This window comes from Choloepus didactylus, chromosome 18 (assembly GCF_015220235.1).
Source record: "Choloepus didactylus isolate mChoDid1 chromosome 18, mChoDid1.pri, whole genome shotgun sequence".
In the NCBI taxonomy this organism is placed as follows: domain Eukaryota; kingdom Metazoa; phylum Chordata; class Mammalia; order Pilosa; family Megalonychidae; genus Choloepus; species Choloepus didactylus.
The window spans coordinates 17322586-17335658 of record NC_051324.1 but is presented as its reverse complement, the minus strand read 5'-3'; the positions used below and the strand labels follow the sequence as shown (position 1 = coordinate 17335658).

Below are 13073 nucleotides of genomic sequence, written 5' to 3'. Positions count from 1 at the left end.
AACTACACACTAAATTTTGAGTTTCTCGTTTCCTTCTTTTACTTTGTCATTTTATTTCATATCTATGCACGGTAGTTGGAATCATGTCCCCCACAGCAACATGTTCAAGTCCTAACCCCTTGTCCTGTACTTGTGAACAAAATTGTAAATTGGATCTTTGAAGAGCTTGTTAAAATGAAGACAAAGTGAAACAGCATGGGTCTGATTCTTGTAGGACAGAGTCCTTCTAAGTAAGGATATGTGGACACAGAAACAGAAGCCATAAGAGATAGATTGCCATATGACAGAGGCAGAGATCAATGGCCTGCAAACCACCACCAAGACACTACAGACTTTGGAGAATGTGTGGCCTGACAACCCTGTGATTTTGGACTGCACCTGCCAAAATTGTCAGTCAATAAATTCCTGTTGCTTAAAACAACCAGGTTCTGTTATTTGTCCTAGCAGCCCTGGCAAACTAAGACAGTACATATCATAAAATATGTGTATTATTTAAATTTGCATATTTGGGGAAATTTAATGTAAATGATATCATTTTGTATATTACCTTTTATCATTTTTATTAAACAGAACTTACATACAATAAATAAAACCCATTTAAAGCATATAATTTGACAGCTTTGGGCAAATATATATATTTAGTGTAACTAATGCCACAATCAAAATCAGTATATTTTCCTCCTTGCCAAGAGTTTTTGTCTTTGTTAATAGATTATGAATGGCATGAGTGTAGAAACTTTTGTCTGCTTTATTCACAGCCCAATAGCCAGGACACTAGAAGGGTGCCTGAGTCATAGAAATAGTTCAATAAATTTTATTTAAAGAAAGAATGAGCTAGGTAGGTCTCTACTGGTAGAACAAACACTGAAGCCAAATTTTCTGGCACAAAAGATAGACAGGTGACTGTGGAGCAATTTTTCTGGGCTCTGACGTCATGGGACCTGATTTGTAGTCAATAGTGTAGGAAAGAAGAGATTCTACCACCTCTCATCTCAATGACCTTCTCCCTACAAGGACCCACCACAGAGCACCCTGCACATCAGGGTTCCTGAGGCTGTAGATGAGTGGGTTCAGCATGGGATTGATAACAGTGTTGAAAACCCCAACCCCTTTATCCTTGTCTCATGCCTCCTCTGACCCCAGATGCATGTAGTTGAAAATTCCTGTCCCATACAATAGGAAAACCACAGTGAGGTGGGAGCCACATGTGGAGAAAGCCTTCTTCCTGCCCTCCACTGAGCGTATTCGTAGAACTGCAGCTGCTACATGCATGTAGGAGGTGATGATGAGAACCATAGGGATGCCTGTCATTATGAAGCCCATACCAAAGAGTAGCAGCTCACTGAGTTCAGTGCTGGAGCAGGAGAGCTGGAAGAGCTGTGGGAGGTCACAGGAGAAGTGATTGACCTCATTGGGACCACAGAAGTTGAGAGTACTTAGGACAATAGTGTGTATCAGTGCATTGGCAAGGGCACAAGCCCAGCACACAGCCACCAGTATCCTCTGGACTGCCTGGCTCATGCGGGTGCTGCAGGTGAGGGGCCAGCAGATGGCCAGGAATTGGTCATAGGCCATAGCTGTCAAGAGGAAGCAGTCCATCCTTGCCAGAAGGTGGAAGAAGAAGAGCTGTGAGATACAGGCATCATAGGAAATTGTAGACTTGCGGGACAGGAGTTGACCCAACATGGAAGGAACAGTGATGGAGATACATCCAGCATCCAGTGCTGACAGATTCCCAAGAAAGAAGTACATGGGGGTGTGGAGTTTGGTCTCCACCAAGATGGCAACCAGGATGCTGAGGTTGCCATCAATTGTGAGCATGTAGGCAAAGAGGAAGAGAACAAAGAGCACAGATTGCAGCTTTTCTGTTTCCACTAATCCCACAAGAATGAACTCAATAACTGCTGTCCTGTTGGTCCTATCTTCTGGCCCCATGAGTCACTGTAAGAAAATGTCCCAAAAGGGGAAACATCAGTCCAGTCAATTCACTTATTCAACATATTTGTTTTAAGCCCTCTCTCTGCGAAACTCCATGGTAAACTCCCAGTTGTTGAGGTGAAGATTTTCCCACTTCCCAGGCCAACTTCACTCATTGGCCTCCTCCATCACTTTAATGCCTTTCCCCTGCTTTCAACAGAGATGTCCGATGATACCAATACCTGTCCCTCCCATCCTCTACTAGCTGAAAGGTCCAGAATACTTGGGAATATACATTATGATAAAAGGAGACTTCCTCTTTGAATGTAGAAAGATTAGATGACATTTCTCCATTTTCCAAACCAATAAAGCACGTTTCAAAATAGAACAATGATTATATTTCCACAGGACTAAAAGGTTGTTTTTAAAATAACCTAGGTTTCAAGACTTCTAGAAATAGTGAATATCAAGTGAAGGTATGACAGGAATCAGAGAAAAGTCACTCACTATATTAGATATCAGAAATACGAGCCAAGTAACTTTCCTCAAGGTGAGGGACACGTGCAAGTAAAATTTCAAATGCATTGTTCAACAAATTCCTGGTTTCCTGGCAGTTACTCAAGTCTTTAGACTGGACTTTGTATAACATCCTAATTTAAAATGACTTATTCTGTGTATATTGCCTGCTACCTCTTTATAATAAAAGTTGGTTGCCTGGCCTGAGTGTTGGTTGCTACTAGTTGCAGTTGGGTTTCTGCATGGCACAGTTTCTAGCCTTCCATTTGCCCTTGACTCAGGCACGGTAGATTGGCCAATGGCTCAAGGAGAGGTCTTAAAATGAACTAGGCACAAATTCAGAGAGCCAAATTGAGGTAAGTGCTTTCAGTCTTATATCAAGCTCCTGATAAAAATGTATCAGTGGCTCTCATTTCCTACTGAATTAGCAAGGCTGGAGCCAATTATGAATTATGGAATTTCCTTGACTATGAAAGACTGGAATTAGAGGATGAGAAACAGGTGTTGTGTTCTGTAATTCTATCAGAGGAGAAAGAGTGATGAGGGCTTAGCTGAGGCAGTGAAGTGCAAGGGCAGGAGTGGGTAAGTAGGTCCACAGCAGTGTGACCTTAATGACTGTTGGGGATATGATCACCCAAAATTAGAAACAAAAAAACATTGCTCATAAAAATGGGAATTCAGTGCACTGATTGAAAGCATGGTCCTCTCTGCACTTTATTTGAACAGAGGAGACAGGGCTGTATGGGAATTTACCCAGGTGAGCCATTTTTGGAGTCTGTATAAGCAAGGAGACGGCATTGTCAGTTATTCCTCAGCAATCAGCACTGCTTATGGAGATGTAAAGATTAAAAGTACTCACAACAACCATGAATCATGGGGCATCCTCCTTCCTTTCCCAAATGGAAAACTCTCATTAACAAATTGACCATGAGACCTTTCACCTCATGCAAGCTTAAAAACTGAATTATAATCATCACAAAGCTATTCAAAGATACTCATGGAAAAAATGGGGGAGTGGTCCTAAAGAGAACAAATGATAGTTTCCAAACAATGAGAAAAAAATGGTGCCATCAAACAGCTGAAAACTCTGAAAAAAATTCATGTATTTAAAATACGTACTAAACCATTCTCCTCTATATAATAAGAGCAGAAGAGATACAAGACTTCAGGGAAGAGTTTCAAAGTATCAGAAGACATGAAATGTCATCTGACAAAACTCAGGTACAGAGTTTCTGTTTGATGTGATGAAAATATTGGGGTAATAGATGGTGATGATCACACAATCTTTTAAATGCAATTAATATCACCTGAATGTACACATGAAGGTGATTACATGGAAAATTTCACTTGCATGTATCTTATTACAACCAAAAGGTTTTTAAAAATAGACAAGAAATAAATATTAAAATAATAAATCTAGCAGCTACACAAGGGAGTAGACATATAGAGATATAGAGACCAAATTTGCAATGGGCAAGGAAGAGAAATATATATATACACACATATATACATATAATGCTCTGTTTTCCAGTAGCTACTGTCCACACAGGGCTCCTGAGAACTAGAAAGGGTCTAATCCAAATTTAGTTGTGCTGTAAGAATGACATGCACATCAAAATTTGGTGATGAATTATAAAACAAGAATATAAAATATAGTATTGTTTTAAATCAAATGCATGATGAAATGATAACCATTTGAATATACCAGGTTAAATAAATATGGTGTTAAAATCAATTTTCTACAACTTTTAAAACTTTTTTTAATGTGACTACTAGAAAATTAAAAGCCACATATGTGACTCAGATTTGTGACTTACATTATTGGAAAATACTGATATATAGGACATGCAAAGAAAGTCCAACACATTCCCTCTTGGACTTCCCAATGAAGAGCCCTTCAATAATGGACTAGGACAGTTATTTCAATATCCATTTCAGAAAACCTTTTCAAAATTAAAGTAAGACTGGCTTCTAAATATTGAGAAAGGACAACATGTGTATGGAAACATGGACATAGAGGTCCCATGGTGAGGTATGACCCAGTAAAGTTTTCAGATTTCAAAAAGAAACAAATCCATTGGCAGAAAGATCAAGTCACTTAAACTAGAAAAAAAATGGCTTGTGTCTCATTTCTCTATAGAAGCATTCAAACTAGAAGAGATCAGAGCAATGCTTACATAGTCTTTTAGGAAATAAGTGTGATCCAGGGCAGGATTCAAATTTTCTTCATTGGAATTTCTTAGGTATTAATTGTGAAATGATATGCTTCTTAGAATTGATGAAATATAGCATGAGAAGTTATAGTCAAGGATGATACCAGAGTGATTGTGTAGGTTTTTTAAAGCCGACATCTCTAACTGTCCAGTCAAATGTTCTGAGTGATCAGTGTCCATGTCGAACTAGCTGTTATGCATTTTGAATATAATAAAAAATACAAAGGAAGTATATGCAAAGGAAATCAAAGGAAATACAGAATACAAGAGGAAAGGGGTTTAAAAAATTATAAAAGAAAATATAAAATTAAATAATGTGAGAGAACAATAACCAGGCTTAGCTATTACGACAATAAATTTAAATAAGCCAAATTTTCCAATTAAAGGAAAAAGAATTTCCTGTTGGATTTAAAAGCAAAATTCAACTCTATGCTGTTTGTAGAGACACATTTAAACAAAATAATTTAGAAAGATTGACACATAATGGGCAAATATATACAAAGCAATATAAATAAAAATAAACAGGTGTATCAGACAGAATGCAAGTCAGGATGAAAATTTAAAATAGAGTAAGTAGGGCATTTTATAAAGGGTATAAAGCACAATGAATATTTAACTGTTATGAATATCTGTGGACTGAATTGCATGGTATCAATAGTCATAAACTAAAATCTACAAGGAGTTAAAAGAAATATTCAGTAAGATTATTTGTCAGGGATATTAATTTACCTCTTTCAAGGCATGACAGACAAAAAGGACAAAAATTAGATTATATAAAAGGTATAGAGAGCATAATCATAAAATAAACTCTGTAAATTGAAAAGAGAAATTTTGCCTTCTTTTGTATTGACCATGGAACAAAAACAACCATTTATCAAATCTTAAGCCATAAATATACCCAATAATTTTTTAAAAAGGTAAGTTAATATAAAACATTCTAAGAATGCTTAATGAAAACAGAAATTAATCAGAAAAAGATCACTCACCAAGCAGTCCTCAAAATGATTTCTTAAGTTACTGTTGGGCCAAAATGGCAACTGAGACCAAAAACAAAGATAAATCACTACATAGTAGAGGTAAGGGATAGAAATAAAACAATGCTGAGTGGAAAATTCATGTTCATGTTAATATAAAAAAATTAAAAGGATTAACCATCAGAAAGTTAGAGTAAGGAAACAAAACAAATGTAAAGAAATCCAAGAAAGTACTAAGTAATAAATTAGAAAACTGACAAACAAAAGCAACAATAAACAGTAATAAACACAATCAAGAGCAGATTCTTTGGGGTAAAGGGTAATCTATGAATCTTTAGCTAAGGACTTCATCAAGAATAAAAAGGTTTGTATGAATATGCAAAGTAATAAGTGATAAGGAGAAAATAATCATAGCACCATAGGAAACTGAAGAATTACAAAATTCTGTTTTTCTCAACTCTATGAAATGAAGTGGATAATTGTCTATGAAACTATAATTTATTAAAAATTTTCAAGAAGAGTTAGAAAATCTAAACAGACTACCAGAAAAAAAGTAGAGAACTATTCTCCAATTCCCCATCCTACACATAATAAAGCACCATGTCCAGAAAATGTCATAAAGAAATTTTCAATGCTAAATAAACTATTCCAGAATATAAAATAAGAAAGTTTCCACATTCTTTTTATTTAAGTGTCCATAACTAGATCAAAAAAGAGAAAAATACACTGACATTTAAGACGTTAAGATAAAATCCTAAATATTAACAAATTTATTTCAGTTATATATTACAAAAATAATTGACCATAACCATGTGGGATTTATTCCAGTAATGGAAGGATGTTTAAAATTAGGATGCTTGCTAATATATTTTATGATAATAAATCTAAAGATAAGTCATGTGATCATTTTCAAAGATGCTAAAAAGATATTGATTATATTCAACATTAATTTGAATTTTGAAAACTCATAATAAAATAGTAATAGATGCAAATATAACATGTTAAAATTAAAACTAACTCAGCTCCAAAGTGAACATCATGAATAATGGGAAAACATGAGAAGTTTCCAGTTGAAGTTAGGATGAGACAAGCATGTTCACATCACCAAGATTACTTAACATTATTTGAAAGCTCTAGACAGTTTAATCAGGAAATTGAATTCAAAAGTTAGATACTAAAAAACAGCAAAAAAATATATCTACTTGGAAAAAATAAAATAATTTATATAGTAAAAGCCCTGGAAAAATCTTTAAAATATCCAACAATAGGAACATAGCAAGATAAAAAGCAAATATCCAATAATATGATTTTCTCATATACCAACGGTGATCAGCGAGAAAATATAATTTTTAAAAGCCAATATTAAGCAAAGTAACTTCATAAAAACAGGAAAATTCCTGTGATAAAATGAGATGTAAAAGAGGATTCAAAGCTGTATATAAACTTTATATTGTAACACACACACACACACACACACACACACACACACACACACACACACACCAAATAAGCAGAAGAACCACCAAGGTATTACTAAGAAGTTGTTTTCAGAGTGGTAGTCACATAATGGTTTTTAGTTGTTTCCTTTGAATTGTTCTATCTTTCCAAATTATCAATATTACTTTCATAGTAACCAATAAATGTACCTTAAATGAGTGGCTGATCTATTTCCACCTCCCCATGACAATGTCCTCATAATCTCAAGGTCCTTGCCTTGTGAACACTGTCGCTTGTATCACAGTGAAGCTTGGGCGGCTCCTGAGTGTAGTCAGCAGCTGCCCCACTCATTTTTACCTCCTGTCAACCACACTCCATTTCCTGTAACAAGCTCTCCCCTGGCCAGTTCTGCAAGTGCCTTTCCTCTGATACCCTCAGGTGATTTGGGTCTATTCTCTGGTCACCAAGTATGTGCACAGGGTCTCTGATCCCATTGTTGACACCAGTTGTCAAAGAACAACCACATGGGTCTCATGGCTGTTAAAATCCTGAAGTCACTTCTCAGATACTCCCTTCTTCCATTATGCTTTCCTGTCTTTCGAAGACTGTAAGAAATCAGTGGGCCATTCATTTCTCTTCCATTCTCTGTCACAGTGGGTCTCACCCTTGGAGGTGCTTTAAAGCTCACAGGGAGCTTTAAAAAGTCTTGATGCCTGGGCTCCAATCCAGGCCAATTCAATCAGAATGTCCAAGGGTGGGAGCCTGGTGCTAGCATTTTTTAAAGCTTCTCAGGTGATGCCAATGAATCACTGCTCTCTTAGACACCACTGATCAGGCACTTCCAGCCACCACCTCCACTATCCCTTTCTTGGCATTCGTTCATTCTTAAGACAAGGCCTTTCTCATTTTCTTTCATATTAAAACTTTCAGGAGAAGAGATACTAGAAACAAAAAAAAATTACTGAAAGTTAAGATATCTCACACAGCTCTGGTGATCAGTATTTGCAGGTGCAATTCCTGACCCTCCCTTAGATGAGATTCTCTAGCTAGATGACTATTGGAAACACCTGAGAAGCCCTAAGAAGAAACTATGGATGTTCAGGCCTGATTTAATTGTGTTTGGATGCTTCCTGGTAATAGATGCTTTGTTAATGTTTTACACATGATTCTAATATTCAGCCAGGAAAGAGATCCAATGGTTTCCTCATATCCTAGAACCCCTGATGATGGCGTTGTCCTCTCCTCATTGTTTTTCTTCTTACAGGACAAAAACAGCCAACCAGCCCTTCCAGGTCATTTATTCCCCGTCCACAAAGACCCCTCCAACTTAGCTTAAAGCCAAGGCAGTAACTACAGCCTAACCCACACTTTGTGTGGGTAACATTAATCTAATTTAGCTCTATATTCCTGCAGAAGAGTGTATCCAACTTAAGGATACCTCAATCACCAACCTCCCCAATGAGGGCTCCATTGTATGTATTCAGGCAATTGGGAATTTGCAGAGAGGACACCACATGCATGAGAAATTGAATGCAATTGCTAAGACATCTGAAAATTCTAAGATTTTTAGAATTTGGAGTGGGAGACGAGATAACCTTCTTCAGGCCTGATCATCATTGATGAAATTAGCAATTGATAGGTGCTTTGCCATTAGACAAATAAATGGATGGATAGCAGCACTCTACATATCTTATATTAAAGAATGATTACTCCCCACTTTCTCTCTTGGATTCATCTTTGCAAAAGCCATTAGATTGCAAACCTGTGATTTTTTACCTTCTTAATCACATTGTTTTCTCTCCTTGTGACTGATTTCCTCCTACTTAGCATGCCTCTATATTTGAAGACTTGATGAAATGCTGGACACTGAATTAATGCTTCCTTAAAATTTCACCATTTCAAAATGATCTCTCTGTCACCTAAACTCCTACTACATTATGGCATGGAACTTACTACCATTTACCTTCTAGCCCAGTCATTTCTTTATAGAGCATTTCTCCCATATTTCGTGGTAACCATCTTGAAGACAGAACATTTGATTCAGTTTTTCAATAGCAATCCTTATCATAATAATTTTCTTTGCACATAGTAGGTATTTGATATTTCTCATATGAATAGATGGATGGTTAAAATGTTTTTTCCATGTAAACTGCCCCAAAGAAAAAGACCTTTAGGAGGGTACATCTTACAGATAAGAAAGTCATACTTGGTGATAGGAGAGCAACAAACAGCTGCTGCTTAACCCCCAAGTGGCCAGAGATGCAGCTTCATTAAAACTCTTGAATTCTGGGGTGGACTCTGATCACCCATGGACATCCAGGGTGTCTGACAGGGGCACAATGACACCCTTCATGGAGTACCACCTCTGGCATTACCACTCTTGGTTCATCAGGAGTCCCAGGCTCTCCTCACTGAGCAGAGATGGTCCCTGTGCTGGAACTCCAACCAGACCCTTCATACTCCTGAAGATGAAAAGACTCAACAAAGCCTCTCCTGGAGTGAAGGTGCTAGGAGGCATGATGGGTTGTGTCCTCATAGGGAGCTGGGCTAATGAGTCCCCTCATGCCCACCCCTAAGAGTAAAGAGAGCAGGTTTCATCCAAGAAGGAGGGGCATGGGGTCCAGAAAATGGGCTAGGACCTCTGGGTTATAGTCCCAACTCTTCCACTAAATATTTTTTCTCCTCTCTGGGGCATCAGTTGCTCCATGTGTAGATTCATAACTGAGGTTCTGGCAATGGAAACTCCTTCTCTGTTTTTAAAAGCAGAAGAAACACCCATGAGACCGCTTACCCTGATATGGGCATAGAAGCCAGTGATGTCTCTTCAGAGAAGAAGATGAGGAGCTAGGCAAGCCAAGTTATATACCAAAACAGCAAGTAAGGGGCTATTTATAAGAAAATAAGGGGAAAATAAGGTGATATCTTCTCTTTCTTATGGTTCTCTGCACAACAGCTTTATCCCTGGGGATCTCAGAAATTAGCCCTCCAAGGAAAGAGAAGGATTGGGAAAGATGCAAGGAGAGTAAACAGCTCAGGCCTAGGGATTCTGAATAGTACTCTAAGAAAAAACTGAAAAAGTATTGAAGGGAAAAACAAATTAGTGCAAAGATTTATACTGAAGAATAAATCATTCATTATTTGAAAGTGATGTGTTTACCTGTATACAAAAAAGCAAACTATTAGAGTTAAGAGAGTTCAGCAAGATTGTCATTACAAGATCATCTTTAAAATCAACTTTTACCATATAAGAAATAGCCTCTTAGAAAATATAATAAAAATACGATATCATCCATAGAGGTATACAGTATACAGAAATCAATTTAACTAAAATATACAATACTCCGCAGAAGAATTAATTCTATAATAGAGAGTTGGAAGATAATCTGAAAAAACAATGGAGCAATATTCCTTGTTCTTGAATAGAATGCCTAAATAAAGGTGACATTTCTTCTAAATTAAAGTATGAATTCCATGCAATCCTATACCGATTCCAGTTTGATTTTTTTTTTTTTGAGGTCTCGAAAGTAAAGTTTCCATGGACCAATAAATGGCTACAAATAACCATATCATCCTTGAGAAAGAGAGAAAAAGTGGAGGTCTTAAGCTGATAATAATACTTTCTACAAACCCATAGTAAGTAAAACATTGTGTTTTTGGTGTAAGGAAAGAGAAATGGAATGAATGGAAATGAATAGATTTAAGACATTTTCCCAATGAATGCTCTTTGTTTTTAGACCAGCTTGTAATATTCAGTTAACAGTGTTCTCTACCTCCCACATCTTATGATTTATTTCATTCTGCCACCTAATTTTATTGGCTAGAAAAATGTTAGATCATTGAGATGGCAGTGGCCCTCATGCTTTTTTTAAAAAAAACTTTTTTTTTCTAAGTCAACTGTATGAAAAATTAAAAAAATTAAAAAAAAAACTTTAAAAAAAACATACAATAAAAGAACATTTCAAAGAGACCATAACAAGGGAGTAAGAAAAAGACAACTAACCTAAGATAACTGCTTTACTTCCAACATGCTCCTACTCTACCCCAAGAAAGTAACCTAATATAGCAACATTTCTGTGACCTTCTTCCTACTATACCCATCAGAAATTAACAGACCATAGTCATTCCTGGGCATTCCCAGAACGTTAAATTTACCCATGATAGCTTATCTGTTCTTCTTGGATTATTGTTCCCCCTTCCTTAATTGCTCTCTATCGCTAGTTCCCCTAGCTTCTACAATATAAACTATATGTTTTACATTTTTCAAAGTTCACATTAGTGGTAGCATATAATATTTCTCTTTTTGTGCCTGGCTTATTTCGCTTAGCATTATGTCTTCAAGGTTCATCCATGTTGTCATATGTTTCACAAGATCGTTCCTTCTTACTGCCACGTAGTATTCCATCGTGTGTATATACCACATTTTATTTACCCACTCATCTGTTGAAGGACATTTGGGTTGTTTCCATCTCTTGGCAATTGTGAATAATGCCGCTATGAACACTGGCATGCTGATATCTGTTTGTGTCACTGCTTTCTGATCTTCCAGGTATATACCGAGAAGTGCAATCGCTGGATCAAAGGGTATCTCTATATCTAGTTTTCTAAGAAACTGCCAGAATGACTTCCAGAGTGGCCGAACCATTATACAGTCCCACCAACAATGAATAAGCGTTCCAATTTCTCCACATCCCCTCCAGCATTTGTAGTTTCCTGTTTGTTTAATGGCAGCCATTCTAATTGGTGTGAGATGGTATCTCATTGTGGTCTTAATTTGCATCTCTCTAATATCTAGTGAAGCTGAAAATTTTTTCATGTGCTTCTTGACCATTTGTATTTCCTCTTCAGAGATGTGTCTTTTCATATCTTTTGCCCATTTTATAATTGGGCTGTCTGTACTATCATCATTGAGTTGTAGGATTTCTTTATATATGCAAGATATCAGTTTTTTGTCAGATACATGGTTTCCAAAAATTTTTTCCCATTGAATTGGCTGCCTCTACCTTTTTGACAAAGTCCTTTGAGGTACAGAAACTTCTAAGCTTGAGGAGTTCCCATTTATCTATTTTTTCTTTTCTTGCTTGTGCTTTGGGGGTAAAGTCTAGGAAGTGGCTGCCTAATACAAGGTCTTGAAGATGTTTCCCTACATTATCTTCTAGGAGTTTTATGGTACTTTCTTTTATATTGAGATCTTTGGTCCATTTTGAGTTAATTTTTGTGTAGGGTGTGAGATAGGGGTCCTCTTTCATTCATTTGGATATGGATATCCAACTCTCCCAGCCCCATTTTTTGAAAAGACCATTATGACTCAGTTCAGTGACTTTGGGAAACTTATCAAAGATCGGTTGGCCATAGATCTGGGGGTCTATCTCTGAATTCTCAATTAGATTCCATTGATCTGTATGTCTATCTTTGTGCCAGTACCATGCTGTTTTGACAACTGTGGCTTTATAATAAGCTTCAAAGTCAGGGAGTGTAAGTCCTCCCACTTCGTTTTTCTTTTTTAGAGTGTTTTTAGCAATTCGAGGCATCTTCCCTTTCCAAATAAATTTGATAACTAGCTTTTCCAAGTCTGCAAAGTAGGTTGTTGGAATTTTGATTGGGATTGCATTGAATCTGTAGATGAGTTTGGGTAGAATTGACATCTTAATGACATTTAGCCTTCGTATTCATAAACATGGAATATTTTTTCCATCTTTTAAGGTCCCCTTCTATTTCTTTTAGTAGAGTTATGTAGTTTTCATTGTATACGTCTTTTACATCTTTGGTTAAGTTTATTCCTAGGTACTGGATTTTTTTAGTTGCTATTGAAAATGGTATCTTTTTCTTGAGTGTCTCTTCAGTTTGTTCATTTCTAGCATACAGAAACATTACTGACTTATGTGCATTAATCTTGTATCCTGCTACTTTGCTAAATTTATTAGCTCTAGTAGCTGTATCGTTGATTTCTCGGGGTTTTCCAGATATAAGATCATATCATCTGCAAACAATGACAGTTTTACTTCTTCCTTTCCAATTT

General features: G+C 36.6%; 1 pseudogene; it reads right to left on the bottom strand.

Moving 5' to 3' along the window:
• Window positions 1–987: 987 nt before the first annotated feature.
• On the bottom strand, window positions 988–1947 carry LOC119514636 (annotated as a pseudogene).
• Window positions 1948–13073: the final 11126 nt, after the last annotated feature.